General features: G+C 36.9%; 1 protein-coding gene across 1 annotated transcript in view; it reads right to left on the bottom strand.

Annotated features, from left to right (window-relative positions):
- The window catches only part of LOC135765141 (macrophage mannose receptor 1-like), a 51,092-nt gene extending 32,409 nt beyond the window's left edge, over positions 1-18,683 (bottom strand). Inside the window, exon 1 of the mRNA XM_065275791.1 lies at positions 18,607-18,683. The gene's annotated coding sequence lies outside the window, so the exon portion shown is untranslated. The remainder of the gene's footprint in view (positions 1-18,606) is intronic.
- Between the last annotated feature and the right edge of the window lie 1,106 nt (positions 18,684-19,789).

Below are 19,789 nucleotides of genomic sequence, written 5' to 3'. Positions count from 1 at the left end.
TATGGCCTACTTTATATACTTTAACTCTCAAGTTCACATGTAAAAAAAATACGTGATCACATGAGAAACCCATGTGATCACATGTGCATAATGTGATGACAATTTTTTGTGCTTCACATGGAAATTCACATGTGATTCACACAAAAGTGTTCCAAAAGCACACATTTCCCATGTGCAAAACACATGTTCTGCATGTGATTCTAACATGTTTTCATGTGTCACATGTGATTTTAACATGTTTTCACACAATAAATTTCACATGTGAAATATGTGCTTTTGGAACATTTTTGTGTGAATCCCATGTGAAACACATGTGATCACATGTGCATAATGTGGTGACCATTTTTTTTTACATGTGCCACATGTGATCCACTAATTTCACATGTGTTTCACATGGGATTCACACAAAAATGTTCCAAAAGCACACATTTCACATGTGAAATTGAAAGGGAATTTGCATGTATTTCACATGTGAATTTGCATGTGCTTCACATGTGAGCCCATGTGTTTTACATGTGAGCCCATGTGTTTCACATGTGAATTTGCATGTGTTTCACATGTGAATTTGCATGTGCTTCACATGTGAATTTGCATGTGCTTCACATGTGAGCCCATGTGTTTCACATGTGAGCCCATGTGATTCACATGTGAATTTGCATGTGTTTCACATGTGAATTTGCATGTGTTTCACATGTGAATTTGTATGTGCTTCACATGTGAATTTGCATGTGCTTCACATGTGAGCTCATGTGTTTCACATGTGAATTTGCATGTGTTTCACATGAGAATTTGCATGTGTTTCACATGTGAATTTGCATGTGTTTCACATGAGAATTTGCATGTGTTTCACATGTGAATTTGCATGTGTTTCACATGTGAGCCCATGTGTTTCACATGTGAATTTGCATGTGTTTCACATGAGAATTTGCATGTGTTTCACATGAGAATTTGCATGTGTTTCACATGTGAATTTGCATGTGTTTCACATGAGAATTTGCATGTGTTTCACATGTGAATTTGCATGTGTTTCACATGTGAATCTGCATGTGTTTCACATGGGATTTTGCATGTGTTTCACATGGGATTTTGCATGTGTTTCACATGTGATCTCATGTGTTTCACATGGGAATTCACATGTGATTCACACAAAAGTGTTCCAAAAGCACACATTTCCCATGTGCAAAACACATGTTCTACATGTGATTTTAACATGTTTTCATTTGAGCATGTGTATTGCACATGTGGCCACATGTGTATTGCACATGTGAGCATGTGTATTGCACATGTGCCCACATGTGTATTGCACATGTGAGCAGATGTGTTTTGCACATGTGAGCACATGTGTTTTGCACATGTGAAATACATGTGCTTTTTCTGTAAGGGAAATATCAAACAACAAATATGGGCCACCTTTGGCAAAGATGCTGCACAACAGACATGGTTTAATCTTGAAATAAACCAAATGTGGCCCAGTTCTTTACAAACATGTCCGGGCCAGTTTTGGCAAAGATATGGCACACTAAGCACTGGCTCATGTGGGTGTGAATCTGAAGTGGCCCACATACCCAGCTAAAAGAGAAAAGTTCCAAGAACGTTCCCTGAAAGTTCCCAAAAATGTTCTGCCAACATAGAAAGTGTCCAGTTTTCTTGACGTTCTAAGAACGTTTCTGTGTTGTCTGAACGTTAGAGGAATGTTACATTTTACCATTTTCAAATGTTATGACTAGTTATGTCCTTGTTTTAATGTTCACACAATGTTTAAAACAACAACTATTTTTTATATTGACTTGTTTGCTTGTTATGTATCATCATCATCTAATTAATTATCTTATCTGATTTGTTAAGAAGTTTTGAAAAAAAAATAACTGATTTATATTTGGGATGTACAAACATCAAGAATCAGACTATGATTCTCAACCATGGTGACAAAGAACATTGTAAAAAGTTAATTGTTTATCCATGTCGCAGTGCATGCTGGGAGTCCTGGATGAGATTTGTAATGTGTTAATACCCAGCATGCATTGTAGCATGACGTTTTTCATTTAATTGTCACCATGGTTAAGATTCATACTCTGATTGTGGCATCACTCTGGCTTGCTCGTGGTTGAGATGTGTCAAACAGGAGTGCCCTTACGAAAATTAACCATGGTTATATTGTGGTAAAAGTGTAGTAACCATGGTTTTTTGCTGTATTGATTGCTATTAGCAAAACCATGGTTTTACTACACTAACTATGGTTTAACTATGGTTTTTGAAAACCATGATTGTCAAAACCATGGTTCTTTTGTAGTTACTAAGGTTTTACTACAGCAACCATGTTTTTTTTTTACCGTAGTAAAACCATGGTTAATTTTTGTAAGGGTGGACCACACACGTGCCATCAATCTATGCCAGGTGTGGGCCGGAGAAAGGTGTTGGAACTGGGCTGAATCTGGCCCAAAATTTAAATCAACTATTACACAGATTTGGGCCAGATCTGCATTATTTGCTTTGTGCTTTGCTGACATGTGGCATTTCTGTGGTTTGCTTGTGGTAAAGATCTGGAAAAAAGGGTGGACCACTCAAGTGCCATCATTCCATGCCATGTGGGCCAGATGAGAGTGTCAGATGTGTGCCAGATCTGGGCCACAGCAATTTTGCTATCTGGGTTTACTCTTTATAACTTTGAATTCAGTTTCTGTACCTGAACAGCAGTTTTACTTCATTTGTATGTTTGTTCTGTTGTATTATTTGTATTGTTGCTCATAATTTGATTATTTATTCTTATGTTACCATTAACTTGTTTTTAACAATATTTGAAATGTATACAAACTAGATTTTGGTGTCGTAACCCTATTAAGATTAGCCTGGCTGGGCCCTCCTAAGCACTCACGCTCAATTTAATTTTCCTTCAGTACTACGTCTGGGATTTCGGTCTATTCTAGCGTTTTGAGAAATCAAATTTCTGTAGGACCAATCAGCGAACCGAGGGAGTGGCTGAGAACGATGTGATGACGTTGATGTTGTGTGTCGTTGTGCGTCAACGACTGGAGCGGCATTTTGTTAATTACACGTTAGCGATTGGCTATGGCAGATCCTGAGTGACTCTGGGCAGATCCAATAGTGTTGAACTTTAACAGAGAACCCACCTACAAGGAAGTAAATGTTTCTCAATGGAGAGAGGCCAGACTCTCTTTACAAATGAAATGTATGAGAGTCTGGTATAGGGTGGCCATTCGTGCCAGTTCCGCCGGACACGTTAAAATACATTAGAAAATTAAGATTTATTTATTTTAAGACAAACAATCATTGTAGTTTCATTCTTACCTTGAAATGTAACAGTTGCTTTTTTAATATTAAACCTTGATGACATATGCGGTCGACCAACGTGACTTCCGGAGAACGAACCCGAAAACATGTTCGGGACGTGTCCGGCGGAACTGGCACGAATGGCCACCCTAGTCTGGTAGAACCAGGCTATATTAAGATCACACAGGTGAAAAACAATTGAAACAATAATCGGGCCTGTTTTATGTAGAACTTTTTTATGGTGGGACAAGTGACCGGGCCAGTAGGAAAAAATCCTTAGCATTAAGCCCTGCAAAAATTAATCCCCCAAAATAAAGATGACTAAACCACACTAGCTCTAATCTTTTTAAAAGCACAACATCAGTGAATGTGTTAAACTTGCTCGCTTTCTCTGCCTGTTTCCCTTTTCCATGTCGTCACTTGTAATCCATTTCCCATGATCCTCCAAGCTCCCTCACCTGTGTCTTGTCTTCAATCATCCTCACCTTCTAGCAATCACCTTTATCAGTTCCAGTATACATCAGGGATGCTCACAAGTCTCTGAGCTTGAGTCCAAGTCAAGTCTCAAGTCTTTGAGCTCGAGTCCAAGTCAAGTCTGAAGTCTTTGAGTTTGAGTCCAAGTCAAGTCTCAAGTCTCGTTGTAACAAATAAAACTCTAATAACAAATAAAGAAATGACAAACATTTATAAAAAAGAACAAAGTTGCACATTAAGTAGGGTCTAAAATTAGCATTAGGTGCAGAAATTAAATTAAATGGATAATAACTCTGTCTTTATTGAACAAATTAAATATTATTATTATTTTTAGAGCAATATAAGTGATTTTCTGTTTGTCTTGGGTTGTTTGATTAACATAAATGGCACAGACTTAAGTAGGTTAATTGAGGTGTCTCTTTAAGAACAAATAAGCCCAGACTGGTTTCTGACTGGTTTCTTAAGACATAAACAAATGTTAGAAAAACAATACTGTGAGATCATTTTGTGTGTATGTGCCCTGTCAAGAAAATAAAGATTTTATGTTGGCTTAACTTTTGAAACACTTCTCTCTGTATGTGCACTACTGAGGGCACTTAAAAGCGTGCTCAAACACAGGCGGAGAGCGTTGTTTTTCATGGCTCTATTCAGAAAATGTATGTTAATGGACTACAGTATGACACAAAGAAGCGCAACTCTGGACCTGACTGGAGCTGGACCAGACACATTTAACCGCATGTATGTACAGAAATCTGCTCACTTGAGCGCCTTTTTGCGGTTAAATTGTTTAACCATTTAAACAATTGCAAGCCTTAGAAACACGTTAATGATAAACTAACCCTATTTAAATTGCATATTAATCCGCGAATCGCATGCGAGCCGAACCGCGGATCCGTCACAGCACTACTAAAGCTTCAGATGAATGGCACAGCAGCGGCCGGTGCAGTCCACATGTATGATCGCGGCCGCGCGCGCGGAGCAGATACGTCACATGTTACGTCGTGGGCAGCAGGGGGATATTCTTTCTTTGAGGTACAGCTGTTCAATCTTAAGGGATCATTATAGTTGTGCGTACAACCTACAGCGTAGCCACGACGGCTAAGGATACACGTTGGTTTTCATATATACTTAAGAAAATGAAAAGTATTTAAGAAAATATATTAATATAAACCGGATTTATTGTTGACTGGTGTGTGTTTAATTTGCTTTCTCAATAAAATGCAATTGTTGAAGCAAGTTGTAGGAAGCCTCCGAAACGTAATTGGTTGCTTGGTTGCTAGGAGTTCTGACAGATAGACTCTATGGGGGCGGCGGCTGGCAGGCCCTGGCAGTCTGCCAGCTAACTTTGCTAACTGCTTTTTTAGCTAATATTAACATTGCCACAATAATGGATAAAGTTTCTTTATTGTGTTATTTAAAAAAGCAAGAGTTGATGAAGAAGATACGCCACTGCCTCCATCTACCGAGTCTTACCAGCCCAGTTCTTCAGACTCACAAGAAGGCTAGTCAGGCGCTGGTGGCGCCGGCTGCCGCTTGCTCCCTGGCGGCAGTTCCAGTGCTCTCTCCCGGTCAGTCTGAAACAGGTTACCCGCTGATCTAACTGCAATTGATGAACCACCTTCACAACCCAATTTGCATCCATGAGTTACTACCCGCCTCAACAACCTTTTGTTTTTTTGAAAAAGAACTCTGTGACTATAATGAGATCATTTCTGTTTTCAACATTAAACCCATGCGTTTGCGTCTTGTTTTGTAGAATGAAAACAACAAAGGTAGGCATGTTGTTTAACTAATTTCCTTATGTTTTGCTCGATAAGTGATTTAAATAAGTGGTGTGTTGTGTATAGATGTATGCCAGCCTTATAGGTTAAACTTACATTGTTTAATTTAAATGAGTTGCTATTTTTGGCACAAAAGCTTCATTTCCAAATTCCAACAGGCTGATTGCACTGTATATGGTTGATTTAACACAACGTTGGCAGTGTGTTGTTATTTATTTCAAACCGTGCTCTGCTGAGAGTTTTCGTTATTTCAATTTATTTTTAGCCTACTTTATTTCAGGTGAACAGTGTTTGCACTGCTGACTAGCCTGAATAAGTCTGGTTTGTCCAGCCTTTTTTGAGCTCTGTTGGTTGAACATGTTTAGACAGTGTTTTATTATTGACTATTGAAAGTAAAGATGTCACTGTTTTTGCAGTTTGTCTATTCTTTTTTCCACTCTAAGGTTTAATTATTATTTAAGTGATTTTATTCTGATAAACTATAGGCCCACTCATTTTTGCTCCGGCCTGCCCAAAATACAATTTCTGCCTACGCCCCTGCCTATGACGCAGTTTTTTTACCTGACATGAGGGGCTCTAGTGGACCAATCACAGCGCTTGCGGTCTGCGTAGAACTGGCGCACTGTAAAAATTTTGGCGAGGTGCACATCAGGTTCCGCAAAGCTAAGCAGTGGCAACGGATAATCTACGGCGTAGACCTGAGGCACAACTATACATTGGACTTTAACCTGGCACAGACCCTATACTGCACTCTTATTTATCGTCCTCCTAAATATAACAAGGACGTCACTCGGGACTTTTCGCTTACACATCATACCAATTACGGATAACTTCTTAATCTTTGGGGATTTTAATATTCATGTGTGCTGCTCGTCAAACCCTTTCGGTCAGCAGTTCACTGATCTTATTGACTCTTTTAATTTAACACAATGGGCCCTATTTTAATGATCTGAAACGCAAGTGCGAAGCGCAACGAGCAAGTGAGTTTGTGGGCGGATCTTGGGCGCTGTTGCTATTTTCCCAGCGTGAGAAATAACTCTTGCGCCGGGCGCAAATCAATAAGGGGTTGGTCTGAAGTAGGTTCATTATTCATAGGTGTGGTTTGGGCGTAACGTCAAATAAACCAATCAGAACGCTATCCAACATTCCCTTTAAACGCAAGGGCGCAAGTTCCATGGCGGGTTGCTATTATTATGACGGATTTACCAGGCGCACGCCAGGAGCGGTTCACAGCCGAGGAGACTGACATTCTTGTAAGAGCAGTCAAAGACAGAGAAGTTGTTTTGTATGGGGATGGGAGAAACCCGCCCAAATCAGCGTAGGTTAAACAGGCGTGAGAGGAAATAGCCACAGTCTCATCAGCTGTCATCCCCATCGTTGCGCCAAGCGCTACAATGATGTCAGGAGACGAGGAATCCCAAGCTTGCCAGCATAAATCGGGCACGCTGTGTAACGGGAGGTGGATCTGCCTCAGGACCTGACGCCAGCAGAGGACATCGCTGCGTCCACCCTCACCGCTGAAAGGGTTTGGGGGCTTTGAAATCGGACCCAAGAAACGTAAGCAAGGTCCAACCCCAAAGTACTCTTACAAATCAAGTTCATATACATTAAGGTTTCTTATGAAAACATTTTAATTATTATTTACATAAAATAAACGTAATACAGCCACACAACAAACTTATGAAAATATTTTAATCTTTATTTGCATGAGAATTTTTTAACTCAGCCACACAATAAATAAAAACTATCACCGCAATGCTCACCACTATGATTCCCCTTATCTCGTATATTAATATTTTTTTATGTAACAATTTATGATTTCCAAAAATAACTGTTGCATCTGTGTAGATTAGATGCAAAGTGTATGCGCGTTGTGCACTCTATACATTATGGTCAAGCATGCGCCCTTAAAATAGCATAATGAACAACGCGCCACTGACTTTAAACTTTTTTCTGGTCAGTGGAGCAATTGTTTTTTTGAAACTGCAAAATAGCATCAGGGATGGTTTCCGACGGAACACGCCTCTTTTTTTGCGCTGAACCGCCCAGGGAGCGCAGGTTCATTCCCTAGTTTGCCGACGTGCGTCTGTGGAGGGAAAAACCCGCTGTGCGCCGGTGCAAAATACGAATGATACATGCGTCACTGACAAAGTCAATTGCGCTGGGTGCAAGATAGGGCCCAATTTGTTCTTGATGCCACACACAGTCAGGGGCATACTCTTGATCTGGTTTTATCCACTGGGGTACCTATTAAGGATCTGGTTACATAGGACAATATCATCGTATAGACCAGTGTTTTTTAGGCTGTTGCCCCACTAAAGAGATCATTTACGAATATTTATTTTTAACCGATGACTGAGTCAACAGCAAATCATTTTGCTAAGGCATATGCAAATAGCCCTATTTCATTGTTACTAGAAACTGCAGGACCTTTGAAACCTTCTGTTTGGTTGGACATTATAAATGATATTGTTCCAATTAAGAAGAAAAAGCTTAAATCTTTGCCTCAGCCTTGGTTTTATAATGATACAAGGGCTCTTAGATGGGCCAACAGACAAGCTGAACGTAGATTAAAGAGTAATAAATTACAGATTTCTTTTGAAATATTACAGGTATCCTTTAAGAAATATCAGTATGTTGTTAAAGCTGCTAAAACAAAATATGTTTCAGAGTTAATAAATAGATCCCCTCAGTGTCCCAAAACTTTGTTTAGCACAATAAATTCAGTACTTAATCCAGCTATAGCTACTTTTAGTGACTTCTTTATACTTGAGGATTTTTTTTACCTTTTTTTAAAGGAAGATTGATTTAATCAAGGAAAATATTGTGCCTTCGTATTGTGTTTTAGCAGCATCTACCAAAACTCCTGTACTTTTGATCATTTTGACCTGGTCTCTCTTCCAGCACTGGCGGATATGATTAGAAACATGAAACTGTCATATACTACCTTAGATCATATACCTCCTCGCTTTCTAAAACATCTTTTAGAATTTTTTGGCCCTAGCATTCTCCTCTGACCTCTGCACGCGAGAGACCGGCCGGCTGCTGCATGAGGAGAGAGAGAGCGCGCGCGAGAGAGAGAGAGTGCGAGAGCGAGCAAGCAAGAGTCTCGCTGCGTGACCCGCGGTGGATTCACTGGCACTTATTATAAAAATTACACAAATAACTCGTTCATTTTTTATAAGTGAACTATTTTACATGTTTCTCCGTCACACTCAGTCTAACATGCTGGAGGCAGAGTTAGCCACGCCCACTTATTTGCATTCCGCGGAATAGACGGAATAGAAAAATTTGTTTCGTCTGACATTTTATTCCGCGGTAACGGAATATACCGTCATACCGCCCAGCCCTACGTATAATATAAAATTATAAAACATATGTTATATGTATATTATAAAACAAAACTTAACCTGCACTTCACTGTTAAAATACGTAAATGTTAATAATTTGGAATACAACCAGGAAAGACTTTCGTTTTAATTATTTTATTGCTGGATTTTACAAAAAATATTTTTATTATACTGGAATATGCATAAATATAAGTTAACAGAAGGAGGACTTTCTTTATTTCATTAAAAGATGGTGGAATATGCAGAAAATTGGTTTAGATGTTCAGCAATTTTTTTCAAGTCTGAGACTGTTGCTTTGATTAAATGTTTTTCAAATTTCGTGTAAGTGCACGAAACCAAACGCTGTGACCTCGCGCCAGAACCCAAATGCCGTGACCTTGCGCCAAATGATTTTATTGGTTTATAAGTACAAACAGGCGAGTTTTGAAAAATTGAGTGTGAGGGATTTGTTCACATCACACAAAAACACAAAAAGGTCCTGTGCGAACTTAATGCGCGAGGCCATTTTGTACTGTATCCAATTATAGGTTAATCTAAACTGTAATATAAAATGCAGAAGGCATTTTGCAGTGGGATGAGTCCTAACTAAATACGGATAAAATAATATTTCATTATGAACAGTTTTAAAACATTTAAACAGTCATTGAACAATAATAAACAATATTATAAAAAATATTAGTGCACATTGGCTGAAGATCATTAGCCTAAACAAGCTTCTGCTACAAATTCGAGTCATTCTATTGGTGACATTTCAGCACTTGACAAACGGATAGCGACTCGTAAGTAGCACTTAAACCCAGCTGCGAGCGATCGTTTCACGTGCATTTTTGGGAAACGCATGTAAATGAACAACGAATGTTTGTTAAGTAGCTCGTAGAAAGTGCTCTTAAGTGCTAAGTTCAATCGTTATCGGGAAACCCAGCCCCGGTCAGAGCCTGACTTCACCCACTGGCAATATTTGAAATATGCAAAAAAAAAGTGGGCAGATCCAAACGGTGATAGAGGGGACGAAGTAAGTGTGTGGTGAGATCGTAACAAGTGAGCTTGAACCTGCTTACGTCACAAGGCATTTTTTGGACCCAACATCCAATAGGAAAATAGCCACCGTTCAACCTGAAGAGGGCAGCTCTCAGACGTTTTTACACTTCAATTCATTCAGAACTGTGCTGCCCGCACTCTCATGAAAACCCGCAAATACGAACACATCACTCCCATTCTTCAAAATCTTCACTGGCTCCCCATAACCTCAAGAATTCAATATAAGATTTCTCTCATCACCCACCTCTGCATCTATAACAATGCTCCGCAATACCTCAAAGACCTCCTTACTCCTCACTCCTCCACCCGCAACCTTCGGTCTCAAAGCACAAACCTTCTTCATCAGCCCCGGTCAAGACTACGCACCATGGGAGATCGAGCATTCTGCTCAGCCGCCCCTCGTATCTGGAACTCCCTGCCTGAACATTTGCGAAAACCCCAATCGGTGGACAATTTTAAAAAAGAACTTAAAACTGTCTTGTTCAGACAGGCTTTTTTAAATTGTCCTTAGGACTTGTTTTTATTTATGTATGTGTTTTTACTGTTTTTCTTTTTAACTTAGCTTTATATGTACTCTGTAGCACTTTTAGATTCTTTTATGAAAAGTGCTTTATAAATAAAATGTATTATTATTATTATTATTATTATTATATATTGTAGTATTGAAACACTTTATATCCAAATGTCAAAAAACTTACTAAAATCAATGAACAGCACTAATAAAGCCCCATTCTTACAGATCATTAAAGGAGCATTTCACCCGTAGAAACATTAATCTTTATTGAAAGTGTGTCATATTTGTAGTCAAAATGTAACACATTTAGAATTTGGTGCCTATTTGACTGAGAAAAGGGGTGTTTGTAGTCTCACTCCCTCAACAAAGATATTGGACTTCCTTCTTTCAATGATGTAAAAGCATCATTTTGCATCATTGAAAGAAGGAAGTGCAACACTGAAATCTGTATTTCTCCTGACTCAGCGACAACTGAGAAAATGATGCATGATCATTCAAAAACATGACTGGGGTTCTAACTATGCAAAGCTTACTGCAAATGGGTGAAGTGTCCCTTTAACTAAAAAAAAAATAGTTACACTTTAAAATTTTCCCATGTACATACATAATTCAGAATAATTTGATTGGTGAAATCTCACTTCCACAATGTTTCTTTCTCATAAATGCTCATAAAAAATAAAAATTATTATTAACTGTTCTTTGAAATGCCTTCCCCCTCAATTTATTGGGTGTTATTGATTCTTGTTTGTGCATTTTAATTCACAAAATTTCCACAAATTATGTTGTCTCCCCAAAACTTTATACTCCCAATGAGAGGATTTTTCTGCACTGCTGAAAAAAACAATAAAACCATTACAGAAAATTCTAATGGTTTTATTGGTTTTATTACAAATTGTATTGGTTCTAATGGAATATGACCCAAAACACACTACAGTGTATTGGTTTTTGTTGGTCTCTAATGGTATGTATTGGTTCTATGTATTGGTTCTAATGGAACATGTGTTGGTTCTAGGGGTGTCCTCGACTAAGGATTTACATATTCGAATCAGAATTGTCGAATCTTTCCATAGTCGACCGATAGTCGAATCATCTATGTTTGTGTGCATGGGTTGGGAGGGGGCCAGCCAGACCAGGTACAAATTGGTAACTTTTATTTTCTTTCACAAGCAGCACACATAAACAACTTTCTGATAAAGTGAACAAAACTGTCTTTCAAGTAATAAACGAAGACAAAACTGACGATGCATATATATATATATATATTTTAAGGTAAAATGTAAGGCAACATTTGTTTAATTATTCCTCATAACATTTTAAAGCCACTATCTACAGAACATCACACAAAAATACATTTTGATAACTAAACCTACAAAAATAACAAGTGATCCTGCCTTGGAAACTCCGGCTACAATTAAGTGTTTTTATTTAATATGGAGATAGCGCGTCAAAGCAGTCATGACCAAAAAAAACCAACAAATGGGAAATGACAAATAATTAGTGATTGTGACTATAAATGATAAAAACTAAGCTTTATATACAATTCATTAAACGTTAATTTATAACAAGAAAAACACTGAAATTAATGATTTTACGCGTTATTATTTAGCACAGAAATACCTGCTTGCTTGCTTTGATCATCTCTGTATTCAATTTAGATACAGAAAAACCTGATGATATTATTTATTTCAGGAATCTCTTTGCTATCATTTGAAAGTGAACACCGACCAACCATAATATTAAATCAAAAGACATTCGTGTCAGGCAGAAATAGGTTCGGTGCAGATACTAGTTTCCGTTTCATCAACGAAATAAAAAAAACGGCTTACCTGTTTTGTAGTGTAACTTTTGACAAGACAACCAGTCTGTTTTAAATACATTTTAAAAACTTATACTCGTCGAGAAACATCCGTTTTTTTAATGTTTAGTTTGATGAACTCCTAAATATGAGACGCAGAGCACCTAGCCTGTTCGGCTAAATTACATGCGCAAGCATGGCCAGCACACAATAGCGCAACATCGATACAATGAAAAGCTATCCAAAATTTACATACTTAAATTAGATCAGAATTTACGTTTATAATAAATACAATTTTTTTCATAAAATAAGGTCAGAAGTAACAAAGTGCAGAACAAATATGCACGGAAACAAAACACAAGCCAAATAGTTACTAATACTATAACTAATAGTTATAGCCAAATCAGATAAAGTGATTTATAAATAAAATAAAATATAGAAATTATTAAAAGAACGAAAGGCATAATATAATTTGCCAGCTTTGTCTTTTAAATGTAGAAACAAAGAGGCAATGGTTTATTAACATATAAACCTCTTATGGACGTGTAGACAGGTCACAGGGGTTGTTGGATTTATTAACGCATTTAAAAAATATTTATTGAAAGCTGCTACTTCACATATTATTTGCAGCATTATCATAATATGCAGTATATTAATATATTGTGAGAAAGCTGTTATATGTGAAATCATATAATGTGTGCACCCATATACGGCCAAAATTGAATGATCCTCATTTCATAACACATCTGCGACGATTCGACTGTGAGATTGGTAGTCGAATCAGGCTTCTCCTATCGATGCATCGAATCTTCGACTATTCGGGGTCACCCCTAATTGGTTCTAATGGAATATGGCCCAAAACACACTACAGTGTAGTGGTTTTAATAGTAAAAGCTAATGGTTCCTATTGGTATTTTAATGGAAACCATTAGAATTTTCTGTAATGGTTTTATAGTTTTTTTTTCAGCAGGGTGATGTCTGGACTCTTTTATCAGAGGTTTTAGGAAAATATAAACATGGTTCATTATATAGGTAACAAATGAAGGGTTTTTTTTTCAGAAATCTCGTTTTTTTTTGGTTGTGCATTCCAATTAATATCAATTCAACTGCAGTTGGTTTGTTTTGTTTTAAGTAGCACCATAAAACAAAATAATAACATGATAACATAATAATAAATATGTTTTGACAAAAATGTTAAAAACGGAGTTATCTCGTTTTGCAACGAATCTCTTCAAATGCATTCTCTGAGAATTTATATTTCAACTTTTGACCACATATGTCACGTCTATATAGACTGAATTTGCCCCCCTTTTTAAATACATAGCTGCTCAATTTAGTCTACATGCAGCCCTGCAGCACCCAGAGTCTGTTCTGTGTCAGTCTAATGCAGTCCACACATAAAACTGAAATTGGCCCATAAAAAACAAAAGTTATTTAAAACCCTGTAAGACCCAAATATAGAAAAAAAACTATGGGTTTGTACTTTTTTTTAAAGTTTTTATGGAAATATTGTAATATTACAGCATCGGGCCTTTGGTGTAGCAGAATTGCCGTGCTTTCACTCACTGTCTCAAGAAATTTTAATAACATCTAAGAGTTACTCTGCAGGATATACTGCTTATGTACCCCAATAGTAGTATCCTATATAACCATATAAATAATCACACAATACATAATAACCAGACAAAAAAAATATGAAAAATCATTTATTATAAAAATATGCTTAATTTGTATTTACAAAACCAGATAATTGGTAAAAAAAGGTATTTACTGTGTTTACAGTAGCTGTGTTTACAGACACATTCAATGATAGTAATCCCATTTGGTTGTTTATGAAAACTCCTCTCTTTTATAAACTTTACACGTTGGTTTTATCTGTCAGAGCTGTGATCATGCCTTGACACAAACCTTCTGAGGTACTCTAGTGGTACATGAAAGGAAATGGCATAATCTTAAAACTTAGATTAAAACTCAATAGTATCAAAGACATTTAAAGGTGCTCTAAGCGAATTCATGCGTTTTAGACCATAAAACATTTTTTGTTACATACAGCAAACATCTCCTCACTATCTGCTTGCTGCCTGTCCGCTGATCAAACTGTAAAAAACGCGATCTCTGTAGACATATATAAACTTCAATATAAACACAGTGGCCAAACCTAGCAACAAAACAAAGTGTTCCAGCCAATAAACAAAAAGAAGGATTTGGGGGTGGGGTAGGGTTGCCGCGGTGACAGAATTTTCCCACCGGTTAATCGGCAAACAAACATACTTACAAGGTCTACCATGCAAAACCATTGCAGGGTAAAACATTAGGACTTTTTAACCCTCTAGGGTCCGATCATTTTGGGACACTCTCAGAGGTTCTGACATGCTCTTACATTTGGAATTTTTTCAGTTGCTTTAAACATATTAAAGGCAGGATAGGCAGGAATTATCTAAAAAACTTTTTTTACAAATTTGTTGAAACTCTCTTTATATACCAATACATAAGTAAAATGTAAGTACTCTGAAAAAGAGAGTATAAAAATCGAGTGTCTGTAGACCTCTCACGACCTCATTTTTCCATTCACTCCACCCCCTCCCTTCTGGGTTTCTTCTAAAGCCACGCCCCCAAAACACATGAAAGCGCGACGACTACCTGCTCTGCTGGGAGAGCATTTACCTCAGACGAGCGAAGAGGAAGGAGCGCGGTGCATGTAGTAACATCATGTCACAATCACATGTAATAACACACCTAACTTTATCACTATAAATATAAACAAATAGGATGGCTTTTAGTACTCACTATTAAGCTACCATATCGATACTGGTAAAGTTTAAAATATATTTTGTTTGATTCGGTAACAAACGAGCTAGTAAGACAAAGCTAAAACAGATTGCATTGATAAAAGTTTTTTTTATTACCATCAGTTACACTGTGATGAAGGTGAATTTTGTGGAAGATTCATAACAAGGTGTTTGCATGTAAGAGTTTCCGTGACTCTGATGAGGACTACACTCCGGAGACAATACCGCTACGGCATCGTTGACTCGAGGAAAAGCCACGCGATATTTACTCTCATTTGATTCGTTTATTCCTTTTTTTGCCTGGTTTGCCTTCGCTGACTGGATATGCAGGTACTGTGAGTTCTGAATGCTCTTTCTCTGCCGTACTTTTGCTCTTCCTAAAGTGCCTCATGCACGTTCAAATCAATCGGGTTTGCAAATGTGTGGGCAGATCCCATAGCAACAGGGGTGTTGCCATGGTCAAGAAAGAGAGTGATAGTCGCGCAATCCAATCATTTGTTTCTTCCCGAATGGAAATAATTAGCTCTGTTTAAAACAGTCGTGAGAGGTCTACAGACACTCGAGTTTTATTCTCTCTTTTTCAGATTACTTACATTTTAATTATGTATTGGTATATAAAAACAGTTTAAGCAAATTTGTAAAAAAAGTTTTTTTTTTCGATAATTCCTGCCTATCCTGCCATTAATGGCAATTGTCTCATAACACTGCGTTCAGCATAAACTGGCCTAAAATATTATATGAGCTACATGTATGTACATGTTTGTATTTTTGAGAGAAAAATGTTTATGCGTGGTTTTTAAAAAAGCTACATTTTTAAGTCACTGATATGAGACCACAAAACCCATACTAAACATGTTTTCACAAGACTTTTCTAAACAGGATCTAGTAGTCTAGAGTTTTTTTCTTTTAAATGATGTGAAAATCATCCTGCCTACTCATTCACATTAAACAATATTTTGATTTAGAAATTGTAAGACACTTTTTGTTTAGAGGGGCCATATGCGAGAAGCATTGATTGACAGCTAGCAAACAAAGCCTTGCATAATGAGCTGCATAATGAGGCAGGAGGGAACTACAGTAAAGAATGTGAGGACAAATGTATACATGTTTGTTTGAGGTTTATTAAGAAGTTAACAATATAATCAAAATAGAAATGAAGGTCAGTTGGACATTTTCAGTTTATTTGGAAACAAACCCTATTTAAAAACTTAACTTGTATAAACTAAGAAACTGCTAAACAACAGAGCTGTAAACTTCATGTGGCTCATGTTACCATATAACTTTATGTCCAAAAAGTGTGAATATGTTTTTCCACTTCATAGTTTTGTACTGATGAAAGGGATGCAGACCTGTAAGAGAGGTATAAACAGCTGTTAGCATAAATTGTCCACAGAAATACCCTTACATACATAACTGATGGGTAAATAATAGCACTAGATTCAGATAAACTATCATGTACATAAACTAAATCCAGAACATTTCAGATGCCCATCCCCTTATCATCTAGCTTCTGTTTTAAATGCGTTTCTGTAAGCACGTATGAACTTTAAAAACATATCGCATATGGCGTCCATGTGTGCAAGCTCGCGTCTCCGTGTAAACAACGCAGCCCTCATAAAAACTGTGTCGTGTGTAAAGCGCAATGTATGGAATTGGTTGCATGGAAACAATATATGGAATCATATTACAGCACACACTTAAAAGATCCTGCTGTGCAGCCTTACTCAAAGTTGCCATGAAGGATATGAAAGTGAATAACTGTGTTTAACACTTTACAGCATGTAACAGCTATCCGCCATTGAATTTGCGCGTCCTCGTTTGTAAATAATGCGAAAGTTTTTTAATCCGAAGCATGCAGTCTGCCGAGGTCGCTTATGTAGGCTGAACGGCACAAGCCATAAGCTGTTACATGATAGCAAATATAAATGAGGATAAATTAACTCTTACTTACTTCAAGTATATATCCTCCTCCAGTGCATCCTCCATTGTTTTTCTTCTTAGGTAACGTTAACGTCACAGATAAACGTTTTTCTTCCTCAATGTCCAGACATAAATTAAGATTTTCCTCACGTGTGTGTTTAAAGTTTATCATCCAAACATGCGGTAAAGTCTTTAGATCTGATGTTTTGAATTGCTATTACCATGTCAACAGCAGGTACCGCCTGTGGGCATGACCGCATTAAAGATAATGAAGTCAGCCAGAAAAAACAGTACTCTCTTTACTTCAGTGCAATTATTGCAATTGTTTTCAGGCTTTCTTTGGATATGTGTATCATGTTTGTGTGACGAGTATTCGCGGAGTTTCAATTGATTTTTGTAACGTGTTTTGAGAGACAGCTGGCGGAGACAGAAATGTCTGGATGCGCACCCTGTTTATTTTCTTTATTTGACAAAAACACAAAGATCTGTTGTTATTGTGAATGTACACAAACTAAAGAAGACCCTTCAGAGTTTCAAATGATGTCAAACACGTAAGTGTAAGATTATTAATGATGGAGTATTTTAAGATGATTCTGCTATGATAAGGAGAAAACATGTCAAAACGCGGCACCGCGATTTTGGACCCCTGGGGTTTAAGTTGTGTAAATGTGCTTTTAAAGAAAAAAACCATGTACAGGTATACTCTTTTAGATTTTAAACTGATGTTGTAATATTACAACCGAGGGTTTTACACGTTTAAAAGGTATACCAGGTTAATACAATGGGTCATTTGGTTGCATTTGCAAGTTTTCCAGTTGAGTGACAACAGATCGTTTGAAGATATCTTCATCAGTCTTCATCAAATTTTAACACTGACAATACCAACACAATCTGAAGGTTCAAACACTCTTAGAATGAATGTGTTAAAAACAACACATAAGTGTTGATTCTGGGACAAACCACTAAATGTGTTGTCCCAGAATCCACCATCTCTGTGTTATTATTAAAACAACACATTTTGTGTTCCTTTTAACACAACTTAAAATATGATAAAAGCTTAATGCACAAAGATGTGTAAAAAAAACCACATCCTTTCTAAGAGTGCATGAATTTGTATGACAAAATTCCTACGTTCTTGTAAGATTTGCTTTCGTCCCTGTGACGTTGGATTAATGGGATATCATTATTTATTATAAGTATTATTATTATTGTTTTTGTATGATTCACTTTGCACAAATTAATATGAATTAGCCAATTTGTAAAATAAATTCCAAGCTAATAAAGAGTTAATTGATAAGAAAATATGTGTAGTAAAAAACACTAACCCATGCAGAAATACAATGTGCAGTAATTAAACAGAGAATAAAATTTGAAACAAATATAAAGTTTACATTAAATGCATAGGCAAACATTACTCAAAACACTACAGGCATTTATGTATATGTCACTCTCACAGTTAAATGAACTGCTACTGTCCCGGTTTGTGCAAACTAGTGTTAAAGCTAATAAAAGTCAAATGAAAACTAGTGTTAAAGCCAATCTGGTTTGGTTGTGGTTAAATTTTTTCTTTAGAAAAAGCTTGTGTATATACAGTTTGTTACAGTATCTTGTGAGGTGAAACTTGATTTATTAACAATGTCAGAAATAAAATTCTTACCCTTTGTCCTTCTATCTTTTATGTTTATGCTGTAGAGACAATCGAGAGAGCAAATGTTATAATGATTTCATCCCTCTTTGCAATTTCTAATTTGTAAATCTGATATTGTTACCCAGTACTTAACACTCCCAGGTCTCCCTGCCTCATCTGTTTTGGATAACCCAGCCCCCTGAACATCATGAAATCAAGCACCTGTACATGATCAGCCTATGTTTTGGATCACTTTTGTAATGGTTAATATGAATGTTAATTTAACAATTCCTTTAACCCTAACTGATTAAAAATAAATGCTGTAAAACTTTTTAGTGTTCATGGAAAAGGCGCTACCATTTCAGAAAGGATAAATGATTGGCCTGCACAGTAAACAAGAAGACCACCACGCAGTCTTGACTTTAACCCCATTAAACTTTATCATTTGAACATTTGACAGAGGTTTTTGTCAACTTCCAGTGCAATCAATCTATATGCATATTTTATCAGTATATGTGTTTTTTGGATCAAACCCATGACCTTTGCATTGCCGACGTGATGCTTTAACCGATTCAGAAAACAAAACATTAATGCACATCAACACGACGTGTATATGTGATAGCCTATATTTGCAATGTAACTATGTCTGACTTACAGTATATTACCTTGTAAGTAGAAATTGCACCACCAACATAAAAGCCCCTGAGGAAAATAAAATAGGGACTGAGTCACCTGAACAATGTGTGTTATAAAAGACATTTAAAAGACAAATAAAGCGGCATCAAAAGAAATGACTTAATCATATCCAGGGGCACAAAGATTTTGCACATTGAAACCCATTGCGTCACTGTAGGGCTCTTGTTTTGGTATTTAAATAGTTTGTAATCTGAAGAGCTCTACTGCTGTCATCTATATTAGTGATGAAAATTTTCGTTCATTTAGGTGACTCATTCATTTTCAGTTTGTTCACTAAAATGATTTGTTCGCTGATTCGTTCAGTGACCATTTCTTAAGTTAACTTATTACACGGCTCTCTGGAATGCTTGATTCTGATTGGTCAGTTGAGACATTTGCAGATTCGTTCTTTTCAAATAATAACCGCTCCAAAGTAATAACGCATAGCCGGTACTACTTGTACGAGTAAAATCGCTCCGCGCCAATAAAGATCAATAAAGATTACTGTTTGGCGCCATCTTGTGACAAACACTGGACA

This window comes from Paramisgurnus dabryanus, chromosome 6 (assembly GCF_030506205.2).
Source record: "Paramisgurnus dabryanus chromosome 6, PD_genome_1.1, whole genome shotgun sequence".
NCBI classification, from domain to species: Eukaryota; Metazoa; Chordata; class Actinopteri; order Cypriniformes; family Cobitidae; genus Paramisgurnus; species Paramisgurnus dabryanus.
This window is presented reverse-complemented; position numbering and strand designations above follow the sequence as displayed.